Consider the following 12,855-nt stretch of genomic DNA (forward strand, 5'->3'; position numbering starts at 1 on the left):
TGCTATTATCATGAACTTGCATTCTAATGAGGGGAGATGACAAATAGTAAGCTAGTATATATAAATGATTCCTAACTGTAATATATGCTACAAAGAAATAAAACAAAGCAATATGATACACAATGGCTAGAGGATTTTTATTTAGGTAGGGTAGTTAAGGACTGCTTTTCTAAGTTCATAGCATCTGGCATAAGTCCAAAAGAATGAGAAAGTATATGTGGTAATCTGGGGTAATGATGTTCCAGACAGTACTGCAAATGATCTTGAGGCTAGAATGGAGTTAGTTTCTTCTAGGAATTTTAAGTAGCTTTGTGTTGATGGAATGAGTGGCAAGGACAGTAGTCAGAAGAGGTAGGCAGCATCTGCTTGTGTTAGCCTGGTAGACCATGGTAAAAAGTTTAGATTTTATTTCCAATTGAAAGTCTTTGGTGAGTTTTAGCTAAGGGAATAAATCTTTTTATACTTATTTAGAACAGTGGAGTAGATATCAAAAGCTATAACATTGGGGGAGATATAGTACCATACTACAGTTATATGGTTTAAAAGGAAAATGTTGTTAAGTTGGGAAAGTTTTCATGAAACTGATGACTACCAAAGAGGATTTTGATCATAGTGGGAGACCAGGATTCATGATGAATGAGGGTGGAGAAGAATCCAACAAAGACCTATGCGCTCAGGTTAGGCCTCATGGCCTTTTAAGTATAAGAACTTGCCATCAAGAAAAATATAAAGTTTAAAATTTAAGAATGACCAGAATAAGCAAAAAGAGAAAGTATATAGATAATTAGCTAAAAGATCAGAGAAGGTTGTTCTCAACTTTCTAGAAAATACTTTGAGTAAGTGATTGGGGGACTAAAGTTAATTTGTTTTAATAGTGGGTAAATGTTAGAAGAATTGGTGATGGGAAACCAAATAAAAATATAAAGAGATCACTTGAAATAAATTCATATGCCTTGCATCACATGGATTAAGAGAACCATCTTCATATAGAAAATCATAATTGGTAGCTAGCATATTACAGCTTTAAACATTTAATCTGCCATAGACAGTGTATGCTTTTGTCCGTTAGAATTAACTTTTATTTCAGCAAAAGGAATAGGAATGATTTTTAGGATCCTGATTTCTATATATTTTTTAGATTATACCATTTCAAGAAAAGGATACTTATTTAGTGCCTTTAAAGATGAAGAGGAAAATTAGTAAGTGAATTCAGAGGTATGACAGTAAGTTCATACATAAATTTTGCCTATATGAAATGCCCTTGTTACAAAAATCTTTAAGAGATTCAAGCCATTTGATTAGTCTGCAAGTCTTCAGAAAAAGAATTAGTTAATGGGATTTCATCACTTGGTAAATAATCTAAAAATTGTTATTCATCAAAATCTTTCATGAAGAAAAAGCAGAAGTACTAATGTAGGAGTGAGAAAGTCTCTGGGATCTTAAGTCACTTTTTAAAAAAAGTGTTAGAAGCTGTGTGCCATGGTACACTCCTATAATCCCAGAGGCTGGAGAGGCTGAGATAGGAGGATTGCGAGTTCAAAGCCAGCCCCAGTGAAAGTGAGGGGCTAAACAACTCAGTGAGACCCTGTCTCTAAATAAAATACAAAAAATGGGGTTGGGGATGTGACTCAGTGGTTGAGTGCCTCTGAGTTCGATCCCTAGGACCTACCCCCCCAAAAAAAGTGTTAGAAAAAAGACATAAAATATTCGTCCTGCCTTTGTAACAGGATTTTGTGAAGGTCAGTAAGGAAATTGATAAAAATTGATTTTATATTTCACAAGTGCTATCACTTAGAAGTATATCTTAATTTTTGGGATGCTTGCACAAGTGTATACTTAATTGCAGAAAGCTTTTCCTGCATGTCTAGGCATTATCTAGTTAAGTGAAGCCTTGTGGAGGCTAATTACTATTGGCAACATTTAAAACCTAAAAAAAAATTCAGTAGTTTTCAGTAGAGATAAACTTTTGATTTCTTGAAAATTAAAAATACTTCAAATGCTTCATATTTACGATCATCTAACTGGGAGAGTATGCCGATTGGTTTAAATATTTCTATCTTAAATATTAATTTAGTACTTCTGACTATATATTTATGGTCAAAATACTCATTGTATTATGCCATGACATTCTCCTGCAATTTTTTGCACCTGCAAAGAACTTTATGCTTTAAATGTGAGGGAGCTATGGCACTTGCACATGCAAGTAAAATGATTTTCTCAAGTCATATAGTGAATCCTAACTTGGGGTTGGCAGGATACTCTGTGCCAAGTACAGTGCTGTGCTCTGACAGTAAGGAGGTTGATGGTACAGTCTACCCTCAGGAAACAAGCAAAAAAACATATTTATAAAGCAGTGAATGACAGTATGGTCAAAGTTATCAGAAAGGAGAAAAGAGAAAAATTGATTTGTCAGTCTTAGTGAAGTCTTCATTTAGGAGGTAACTTGAGCTGGGCTTTAAGAATTTGTAGAATTTTCTGAGTGCACAGGTATTATACACAATAAGCATAAAGGCAGAAAAGCATTGAAAATGGGAGATGAGTGAATCAGTCTTAAATAGAAGGTATAATGGGAGGGTATAAAGTGAAAATAGTGGGACATGAGATCTTGCCTAGCATGTACAAGGCCCTTTTGACCTTTGAATGTCATCTGTGTGCTTCTCCTAAATTTATAACACTGGTGAAGCCACTCTCTTTGTGAGAAAACCCCCTAGTGGTGTTATGGAATCAGGCCTTAAACTCCTTTCACACACTATACCTATACACCTATCCCCCAACACACGACTTGTTTTGATTTCAGTTACTCTTGTTCAGTCTCATCCTTCTAGAGCCCTCCTTAAATGTTGCTTGCTCCTTGAAGCATTCACTGATTCTTCCAGATGGAAGCCCTCCCTGAGGGCTCCCTCAGTTCTTCATATATAATGTTTTATTTTCTGACTTGTTTGTGTTCCTAAGAGTTTTTCAAAACTCTATTCATCTTTGTATTATCTTGTACCGACAGTGCTTAACCCACAGTAGGAATTCAATGAATATTTACTGAAAGATTACATGAATGTTTTTGCTTTGCTTTTCTCAATTTATTTTAAAAACTTTGACATATAATAAACCATACACATTTAAAGTATCATTGATAATTTTTGATGCATGTACTCCCCTGAAACTGTCACTATAATCAAGATATTAACATACTCATCACCCCCATGAATCTTATTTCAATATTTTGTCTTTCTTGGATGTTTTAGGTTAGAGGTTGACAAGTAAATCTGGTTCCTGTTACTCCATTTTGGGTGGAAGGACTGTGCTTTACTTTTAATCCTGGCATTTTTACAACCTACCTTGCTTTGTTATGGTCTTCTATTGTCTTTATAAATGACATGGTAAGCATGTAGATATCTTCATTAAATTGCTTTACCAGCTGTGAGACAATTACAAAGCCATTGTGTATAATCAGTAAATGGTTTGCTTCTTCACCAAACATGGTATTAATTTAAGGAACTTTAAGCTAGCCAAGCAGGCATGGTGGCACATGCCTGTAATTCCAAGAGTTTGGGAGGCTGAGGCAGGAGGACCACAAGTTCAAAGCCAGCCTCAGCAATTTAGCAAGGCCCTAAGCAATTTAGTGAGACCTTGTCTCAAAATAAAACATTAAAAGGACTGGAGATGTGGCTCAGTGGTTAAGAGCCCTTGCATTCAATCCCTGGTACCAAAAAAAAAAAAAAGAAAGAAAGAAAAAGGTAAGTTTAAGCTAAGGACATCTTTAAACTTTATACCGAATTTATGCCTTAAAATTTTCAATTAAAATTTTTTTTGGTACTAGATATTGAACCCAGAGGCACTTAACCACTGAGTTATATCCCCATCCCTTTTAATTAATCAACTAGGACCATATTGGAACTAAAATTAATTAATTTTTGGTACCAAAGATTGAACCCAGGGACCCTTAACTCTACTGAGTCACATCCCCAGCCCTTTTTTTTTTTTTTACATTTTTTTATTTTGAGACAAGTTCTCACTAAATTGCTTAGGACCTTGCTAAGTTGCTGAGCCTGGCTTTGAACTTGCCATCCTTCTGCCTAGACCTCTGTAGCTGCTGGAATACAGACATGTGCCACTGCACCCAGGTTTTATTTTATATTTTGAGACAGGGTCTCACTAAGTTGCTTAGGGCCTTGCTGAGGCTGGTTTTGAAATTGTAATCCTTTTGCCTCAGCCTCCCAGAGCTGCTGGAGTTATGGGCATGTACCACCTTGTCCAGCTTAATTTATAAATTTTTTCCCTAATCTCTTAACCTTTAGCAATTAAAAATAATTATATATTTTAAGTATTTCTTTTGTAAATAACATGAATTTGTTTTTTTAATCCAGTTTCATTTCTTTGACTTTCTATTACATTTACTGATTACTAATTTTTTATATCTATCATTTGTAATGCTTTTATTTATCTTACATTTAGAAGAATTTTTCTTCCCTGTATTTTTTGCCTTCTTTTTGTATTGGTTAACTTTTCCTTCTATTATTTTTTTCTCTTGTGGTTTGGAAGCTACTGTTTTGTTCTAGTTCTAGTCTTTTAGTGGTTACTTTAAATTGGTTGATTGAGATGGGGGTCTTAATGTTTTGCCCAGTGAGCCCTGAGTTTTCAGTCCTTGCCTCAGCTTCCTAAGTGACTGGGATTACAGTGTACTACTGTGCCCGACTTTAGAAATTTTTAAAATGCATATTTGATTTAAAGCTTAAAGTTAGTATCTTTCCCCTTTTTAGAAACAATTCAAGGAACCTACTTTAACCCTGATGATCCTCCTCCCAACTTCATGCTACTATCCAGTTTTTAGTTTCACCTTGTATTAGTCGTCTTTGTTGCATAAGTAACTACCCCAAACTTAGTGGTTTAAAGCAACAGACATTTATAATTTCAGTTTCTATGGATTAGGAATCTGGGTTTAGCTTAGTTATGTCCTTAGTTTAGAGTCTTAAAGGGCTGCTTTGCCATCAAGGTGTGGGGCTGTGATCTCCTCTGAAACTTTAAGAGGGAGGACTATATTAGCAATATTCAGTTTCCTGCGGTTGAAGGACTGAGGCTTCAGTTTCTTGCTGGCTTTTGGATGGAAATTGTCCTTAGCTTCTGGAGGTTGCCTCCAGTTCCTTCCCACTTGGAACCAGCAAGATGTACAGCCCACAATATGGTAGCTTGCTTCTTCCAAGCTAACAAAGGAGAGACCCCAGCAAGAAGGGTACTATATTCTTATGTAATACACATAATCAGTTATGTCTTGTCACCTGCTGAATTCTTGCTTTCCCATATTTTTATTGGTGGGTTATAGTTGTACATAATAATGGGATTTATTGTTACATATTTACACAGGCACACAATATAACAATACAATTCTGCCAATATCACACCCCAGCACTTCCCCGTCCCCTCCTCCTACTCCCTTTCTTCTACTCAGCTCCCTTTGACTTCCATGAGATCCCCCCTCCACCTTTTCCCTATCTAGCTTCCACATATGACCTTCTGAGTTTGACTTATTTCACTTATCATATGGTCTATAGTACCATCCATTTTCCTGCAAATAATATACTTTCATTTTTCTTTATGACTAAATAAAACTTCATTATGGGGCTGGGGATATAGCTCAGTCAGTAGAGTACTTGCCTTGCATGCACAAGGTTCAATCCCCAGCACCACAAACAAACAAACAAACAAACAAACAAACAAACAAAAAACTCCATTGTGTATATATGCCACCTTTTCTTTATCCATTCATCCATTGATGGACACCTAGGTTGATTCCATAGTTTGGCTATTGTAAATTGTGCTGCTGTGAACATGGGTATGCATGTATCACTATATATAGTATGAGGACTTTAATTCTTAAATACCAAGGAGTGGTATAACTGGGTCATATAGTTAACCTTTTTGGATTCTGCTAGTTAGCAGAAAGTCACAGGTTTTGTTTATATCCACAAAAGGAAGGAATTACAGAATGTTATGGATACTAGGGTCAAGGAATATGAAGGCCACTTGAATCTGTTTGTTATATACCTTGTTTTAATATTCTCAAGTGAGATAATTGTCTTTATTTTTAATTGTTACCTGTAATCAGGTCAGTATAGACCAGTTTTCTTGTTTCTCTGTGCTAGTGAGTGGTTGCTTTTATATTTCATTTATCTGCTGAGTAAGTAGCACCACAAGTATCTCAGCTTTCTCTAGGGGATTTCAGATCCAGCATACATTCATGTTTGGTTCAAGGCCTCATCCCCCTGTGTGAAACCCAACCCATGGTAGAGACAAGCAGTCTGCTGCTCTATTATTTGCCCTCTTTGGGGTAGTCATAACCCAATCACCATATTAATTTTCAATTTCCTCTGTTTCCTCCACACAAATTGTTAGTTTTTTTTAGAGCTAAGCTGTGCACTTAAAAATTAATTCCATTTCCCCAGCATATCTAGGTATTTATAGTGAGAGGATTTAGAGGTTGTCTGCATATTGATAAATAACTTTATTTTCCTTTAACCAAGGATTTATATATTTCAGAATAGAAATATTCTTTACTACATATAAATATTTATTATTAAGGCTTAACTAGCCCTGGTTTAATCACCAGTACTGCCAAAAAAAAAAAAAAAAAAGTAAAAAGTATATTTTCTCCACTATGTTGATAATATCTCAAGATAAACAACTCTTTAGTTTTAACTCTATATCCCTTGCATTTAACAGTATCTAATATAAATTGAGTTTTTAGTCAATGTTTGTTGACCAAACATTAAAGTAGAACTGTTTTGCAGACTAAATTCCAAAACAACTTTAAATTCAGTAGCATTGAAGACTAATCACATCAGCTATTCAAATACTTATGATTTCAAGGCATTGTGAGTACACAAAGTATTCAAATATGTATAAAACAGATAGGTACTAAATACTTACTATATATATTTTTAGTGTTGTGCAATGGATTTTCTTCCTTGTGCTATCTAGGGTATAAACTTAAAAATACAAACAGGTAAATAGCGTAGAATATAAATGATTCAGTATGAGAGTGAAAGAATTGTCTTGAAATAGCATTTCCTTAATCATATAAAATACAAATGAATAAATGTTTATAGAGGTTCAGATGAGTGCATTATAATTGCCAGAATTATATAGTTTTCTTGCATCTTAGGAATTATTAATATAGACTAACACTCATGATTATGTCTTTTCTGTCCTGTTTCTTCTTTTTTTTTTTTTCCTTCAATTTTTTAGCTAATGTGGTCAGAGGACACAGCTTATTGTCAAGGAGATAATGACAGGAGGTTAAATACAGATATTCTCATTTAGGAGCTATGTAGTACTGAGCAAATTCCTTAGTCGTGCTGGGCCTCAAGTTTCCCTATATATAAAATAAGTATAACTCTCAGCTCACAGATGATATTTTATATGAAAAGACATTGTATGAATAAAGTCACTAGTCTGATTCCAAGTATATAAACTTAATAGATGTTAGTACCCTACTGTTTTATTCTTTTTCTTTTTACCTAACTTGTTTTTTCACTTTTCATTCTTTTTATTTAAAAAAAATAGAATGACCATCAAGTTTTAAGATAACAAACTCATTATCTAGATTAAAGCTTAATGAGAAAAACCATAGAAGTATTCTAAATATATGTGTGGGGGTGCTTAACAATACTGCTGTTTCAGTTGGATCACAGAGAAACCTCTGTTTGGTACCATGACACACTTGTCTTGGCTGACCTATTCCATTTTTTTCTGGTTTTCTTCAAAGCAGTCTCTGCCTGCCTGCCTGACTTTCTTTCTTTCTTTCTTTCTTTTTTCCCTCTTTCTTTCAGCTTTTAAAGGCAATGAATACACTGGAAAAAAGTTATCTTGTTTCAGTGCAACTTAGCTTAAAGAATTTTGGTAGAACTAGCATAATTCATTTGAAAAATTTGGGAGTTTTTTTTAAAAACTTAAAACTTGAACTTTAGAGTCTTTCCTTTTTTTGCTTACTGCTTAGGAATTTGATTTAAATTAAACACTGTTAAAGAACTTAAATGAATTCATAAACCTATTTTTTATTTAATATATTCTTTATTTAACATACATATGTTGAAGAATGAAATACTGATAACCATAAACAACTAATTACACATTTTCAATAGGAATCCACAACTCAGATTTTATATTTAAATATATCTAAATTATTTGTTTTCAGTATTCATATTGACCCAGAGACTGGCTAGCAGAAATTACTGATTTTTATTTCATTTGCTAAAACACTCTTTGAAATATATTTGAAACTATAAGAAGACTAATGATCTGTAATTCAATAAGTTTTTAAGAAATGTTTTTATCTATCAATTAAGAAGAAAGTAAAATCATTATTAAGACATTTAAGTGTTTAACTTTAAAATCCTAAATTAGTAGTTATTATGATAACATAAGTAAATCTTTTACTGAATTTTTTTCATTTTCTGGATTTTTAACCACAAATTTTAAGATATTTAATCTAGATCAACATAAGAATAAGTAGCTTTTAAAATGGAAAGAAAATAGAGATTTTATAATCAATATCCTTGTATCCAAATCCTGACTTCACCTTGAGATCTTCCATATATAAAGATAAATTGCCTACTTTTTCTTCAGATGTCAAATTGGATTGAAAATAACTCAGGTTTGTTTTAATAAATTAGATAAAGTAATGACTTCTAATTACTTTAGAATTAGAAAGTATTCAAACTTCTAATGTATTGCATAAATGCTGGTTAATGGCTTTCTTAGAATTTATAACATCAGATTATGCAATTAAATTAAATCTAACTTCCTTTTTCATGAACTGAAAAGTTATTTTTCTGCTTTAAAATGTCTGGCTTTTTCACTAAAATTGTAAGCTTTACTTAACACAGTGCTTAAACCCTAAAACATGCGCTTATATGGTTATGGAGTGAAGGAACAAACATAGTCAATCTATTGATCTCAGTATATCATATATTACTATTAAAAACAAATTGTCTCTTTGATAGATACAGATAACTTTGTGACTGTTCCCATCAACCTCATCAGAATGCAAAAATATTAACTTAAACCCTCAAAGTTATTGTAGAGATATCCTGGGCAAAATGTTGCAAATATTGGAGACAGCATAGTACAAGGAATATGATTATAGCTAGATTTGAACCCAGTTTTGGCCCTTACTGGCTGAGCAACTATGGACAAGTCATTTACTCTTTTAAGCCTCAATTTCTCCAGTCAGTGGTGAAGACTACCTTCTTTACAGGGTTATATTGGAAATTAAGTGTAAATGGATGTGACAGTATTTATAAATCATAAAGTAGTATGAAGTATAGATTTTTTAATTTTATTGACAAGAATTTGAGCTGGACAAGGGACTGATTTTTACATTTATGAAAGTGTTTAGAAAATATTATTGTAATGATTTTACAGTTTGAGTATTTTAAAAGACTGGAGTCTCTTCCCGGAGCATATCTAAGAGTGAGTTTTATTTTAAAGGCAGAGGATATGGTGCAGCAAGAGAAAGAATAGACAGGCAAACATTGAAAATGTGAAAGACTTCAAAGGGACAAACTTGCTCATAGCCTAATTTGTACACAGGCCTGCTTCATCTCTGAATGGAACCACCAGGATCTGTGCAGTAAATCTTGTCTCTACCAAGAGCTTAAGGTGGAAATTCCCAGTGAGGTGTTTTATGTTGCTCTGATCAGGTAGTATTTTTTTCTCCTAGTATTTTTAATATTTTATCCTTATACATTAAAAAATGTATTTGGACTGTAACATTATATTTGAAAAGTAGAGAAAGAATTCAATTAATTTTTTCCAAGATGGTTTTACCCAGTTGCCTCATTATCATTTACTAAATATTTCCTCTTTACTTCCAATGATTTGAAATGCCAGCACTATTATATACTAAATCCTATATGCAGTTGGGTATATATCTGAACTTTCCAGCCTATTGTATTAACTCTCTCATTTCAGTATCATATTGTTTAAGTGATTGTGTATGTGTGATGGGGCTGCCAGGGATTGAACCCAGGCCCTCACTCATGCCAGGCAGCCATTCTACCTCTAAGCTACATTCCCAACCTTATTTTAACAAATTCTTATATAACTTCATGATTCTTTATATGTGGTTCACTTTCTACACCTCACCTGTACCCAGGTTCTCTATGTCACCATAGAGATTGAAGCCAGGTACTGTCTATCACTGAGCTACATCACCAGCTCTTTTTAAATTTTATTTTGAGGTGGGGTCTTGGGAAATTGTCCAGGCTGGTCTTGAACTTGTGATCTTCCTGCCTTACTTTCCTAAGTAGGTGGGATTACAGGCATGTACCCCACTATGCCTGGCACTTGCAGTTTATCTTAATAGCTTTATTTCCTAAAACAATTTGCCCCTAGGCATAATATAAATTAATTCTCATGATATCCTAGGCACACCATGTTCCTTCTTGCTTTTGAACATGCTTACATTATCTCTGTCTTGAATACTATTTTCTGCTGTTGTCTAATTTCTAGTTACCTCTGAGGCATATTCAAATATTTCCTCTGTGAAATTTTTACCAACTATACCAAATCAAGTGTTAATTATAATACCATTTAAAATTTTTATTGGTGCATTATAATTATGCATAATATTGGGAGTCATTGTGCCATATTTGTATGTATATGACATAATTTGATCAATCTCATTCCCCAGTATCTTCCCTTTTTCCCTCTCTCTTTTCTCCCTCCCCCTAATCAGCTTGCTCTACTTTACTGATCTTTCTTCTTATAATATCATTTTATATCAATCTCAATTATGGTATGCTGTATTTTTTAACTAATGCTATATTTACATGGATTTCCTTTATGGTAATATAGCTTCTATTGTTTTTCTTATTTAAAAAGTAATTTCTTTATTGTAAAGCACATTGAATTAGTCAGCAAATACTGATTGGTTGCCCTCAGTATGCCAGGCATAATTCTAAGCCTGTGAGACATAGGTAAAATCTTCATGGAGCTCATAGTTTAGACTTGAGGAAGTACTTAAGTAAATTTCATCTCTTCAAATGGTTGGGGAAGGAAAAATATAGAAAATACCCAAGAAGCAAAAAAGATAATGAAAATTGGTAGTAATTGTTTTGTCCATTATAAAATGCTTATTTCCTAGATTTCCATTATAAAATGAAATTTGTAAAATTAGGACCTGGCCTGAGCAGCTCTGTGAGGCATAATTAAACAGGACAGGCTGGTGGCTAGACTCCATGATACTGGCTCTTACTGTTCATTGCCTGTCCCTCCATCTACACTTGAAACCTCATGGAAAATTCCTTATGAACAGTTAATTATTTTTTATATATACTCCAAACTGTCCTCTTGATATATATATATCTAAATATACATATATTTTTAAGTGAAAGTGTGATTATGCATTATACAATATTTTGTGCTGTTTCTCAGTGAACATAATAAACACTTCCATGTCTTTAAAATGTAATTTAGAAGATAAACATTTTATTGTATATGAACTTATCTTTAAGTTAAAAATATATTGAATTTATCAAAAACATATTTCTCTATTAAAAAATGAAACAATATCTCTTGACACCCCTCATGTAAAATAATACATTTAGCATGCATTTTTCTTTTTTCTTCTTATTTTACTTTTTATCATGCAAGTCAAGGTTGGAAGACCTGTAGTAGGGCAGTGATAGTTGGGATGAATTTAAGCGACATTACTCCAGTGAGTATTTCCGTCCCTTTTTGTTTGACCTTCTGCCTCCTGTGATAGCACAGGATCACTTTTCAACTCTTATTCTTTTCCTTTCCTTCTCTAACTTAGGAATACTCTTTTATATGCATGCAAAGCAAAGACACCTGTGTAAATGTACATAGAGACATATAAGCAAGGATGTTCACTGCAGTATTGATTAACTGAAAAAAAATAGGAAACAATCTAGAATGTCCATGAGTGTAGGAATGGACAAATAAAATGTTTTATATTCCAATGATAGCATAATATATTGAAATGAAAAGGAATAAACTAAAGTATCTTTACCGAATGGATCTCTTAATTATAATTTTTATTGATAAAAGCTGTTTGCAGAATATGTGCAGAAGCTAAACTCATTTTTAAATGAATTATAGTGACATACACTGTATAAGTCTATCTCATATTGCTATAATAGAATACCTGATACTGGGTAATTTATAAAGAAAGGAAGTTTATTTACCTCATAGTTAAGGAGGCTAGAAGTTCAAGATCATGTGTTCAGCTTCTGGTGTGGACCCCCTGGCTACATAACAACATAACAGATAAGTAGAAAGGGAAATGGATGTGGGCAGAAGGGCCAAAGATGAGAGGTAAGCTTGCTTTATAACAACCCCCTCTTGCAATAACTCACTCACTCCTTGAGGCCAGCATTAATCCCTTCTGAGGGCAGCACCCCCGTGATTTGATTACCTTCCACTAGGCCTCATCTCTTTAAGGTTTCACCACTTCCATACCACCACACTGGAGACCAAGCTTCCAGCACATAAAACATATGGGGAATAAACCATATCCAAAATGGAACACACACAAATTAACACTATCACTTCTGGGTATGTATGAAGGGAAACTGGACTAGAAAGATGGGTGACTTTGACTTTTTTTTTTTTTTTTTTTTTTGGTACTGGGGATTGAACTCAGGGGCACTCAACCACTAAGCCATATCCCCAGCCCTGTTTTGTATTTTATTTAGAGACAGGGTCTCACTGAGTTGCTTAGTGCCTTGCCTTTGCTGAGGCTGGCTTTGAACTTGCAATCTTCCTGCTTTACTTCCTGAATGAAAATAAGAAACTTGATACAGACATGACAAAATGTAAACAATGATCAAATTCTAAAGT

The 12,855-nt window shown here is 33.7% G+C and overlaps 1 protein-coding gene across 1 annotated transcript in view; it reads left to right on the top strand.

Moving 5' to 3' along the window:
* Positions 1–12,855, top strand: part of Acer3 (alkaline ceramidase 3) — a 164,925-nt gene that overhangs the window by 14,769 nt on the left and 137,301 nt on the right. The window lies entirely within an intron of this gene.

This window comes from Sciurus carolinensis, chromosome 11, assembly GCF_902686445.1.
Source record: "Sciurus carolinensis chromosome 11, mSciCar1.2, whole genome shotgun sequence".
NCBI lineage: Eukaryota > Metazoa > Chordata > Mammalia > Rodentia > Sciuridae > Sciurus > Sciurus carolinensis.